Source organism: Hyposmocoma kahamanoa, unplaced genomic scaffold (genome assembly GCF_003589595.1).
Source record: "Hyposmocoma kahamanoa isolate Upper Pololo Valley unplaced genomic scaffold, ASM358959v1 202, whole genome shotgun sequence".
NCBI lineage: Eukaryota > Metazoa > Arthropoda > Insecta > Lepidoptera > Cosmopterigidae > Hyposmocoma > Hyposmocoma kahamanoa.
The window spans coordinates 15,965,221-15,967,008 of record NW_020653726.1 but is presented as its reverse complement, the minus strand read 5'-3'; positions in this window follow the sequence as shown (position 1 = coordinate 15,967,008).

Below are 1,788 nucleotides of genomic sequence, written 5' to 3'. Positions count from 1 at the left end.
GTAAATACTTCACATTTAACAATATTTAAAAGCAAGAAAACACAAATTTTCAAAACACGTACAATGTTCATCATAATTTATTTATTTATGAAGAGCAAATAAAAAATGTATAACTGACTTTGTTATTGATACTTTTTTGCATAGCGTCTCTTAAAAAAAAGAAATAAACATCGCGTGAATGGTTGAACATAATCTTTGTTATTTCGAGTCCGACAAATTACCATTATTTCACGGCATTAGCTTAGTAATTGAAACCCTTGTTTTTTCTGTTATCGATTAATAAGGCGTTTTATTGGATCTATATGGCGTCCAAACCAACTTTTGCTTTTAGAAACTTCATTTTGTACCCACGTAGAAACATTCGGGAAAACAAGCCCATGAGTTAAATAAAAAAAATCAGTTTTTTTAACTAGTTGGTAGGCCAGTCACTATTCCTGTTTTAAGCCGCTTAGGGGAAACTTTTGCATGCCCAACTTGTGCAAAGTACATATAGGTATCATGTAACTTTGGTAGCAATAGAGTTCCTTGTGAAAGAGTTCGCCCAGGGAAATACTTGCACCTCACCTATTTCTATCGCCACGCAGTAATGTGAGCATTACTGCGTTCCGGTTTTGAAGGGTAAGGTTGCTGGTGAAATTACAGGCACATGAGACTTGTCAACTTGTCTTAGAGTGATGGGCGCAGTGGCAGTGCCCCTCAGATTTTCAGGCACTGCAACTGTTATGGACAGGCCAACATACAAGTCGACATAATTCTGCTATTTTTTGCCTTTATGTTTACCTGTTCATTCAACAAATAGATAAATATTAATTAAGGGTACGAAAATATATACGAGGCACGTTTTAAATATAAGTATCATTTTGTAATATGGCCCCTGCAGCGGCTTTGCGATCATTGTGCTGCGCAAGAGCGCTGAACATGCGTCAGTTGGCTCGCCTCAGACGCCATTTCGAAAAAATTTAAGCCCAAGTTCACGTTTGTTTATGCATGTTTAAAATACTTTATACCATTGAAAACAACTCAAATTGTAAAATAAGCACTTTGCTTCGAATCTTAAAGGCTACGAACGTGAAATCGGTCCCAATTCTTGCGCAAACTATTCCAGTGCATAGAGATTACACTGTGTGCGGTGGAGAAGAAAGAAATTTCAAGATAATTTAAGTTAAGTTTAAGCCTTATTAACGTCTTTCTAGTGTAAAGGGTTGATGAAAAAATTAGAGAAAAGAGATCCTTAAGTATTTCATATCATTGTCTAATGCAATAAAATACAAATACTTTTTATCTCCGGCAAGAACATAGGTGCAACTATTAATTTGTCTAACCTTGAGAAAATTTGAATTTCAAGAAATCAAATGTTTTTCAAAATGACTGTGATACTGTTAGCAAAGCAGGCAGTACATTTGTATGAGGATGGGATACAACTATCATACTAGAAGCATGAGACTGTAACATAGCGTGGCAGAAATTACACTAAAAAGTCGATTTAATTGCAAGGAATGTAATAATAAAATTTTAGTTAGAAATGACCTGTTTGTTTTAAATATTAAAATGGTATTTTCTTCAACAACGCGCCTTCTGATAACGGTGACAAAAGCACCACCTATGCAAGCAAATAACAGCCATGTTGATCATATGATATTTAATAATCTAAAACAAATAAACTTTATTCAATAAAACAGATATGACAGAGAAGATCATAAATTTACAACCTAGATCAGCTTCGGACTCGCGTTGTTACAATTTCCTAATAAAGCGGTTATGAGGCAATAAAACAAAACTGCTGTTAGA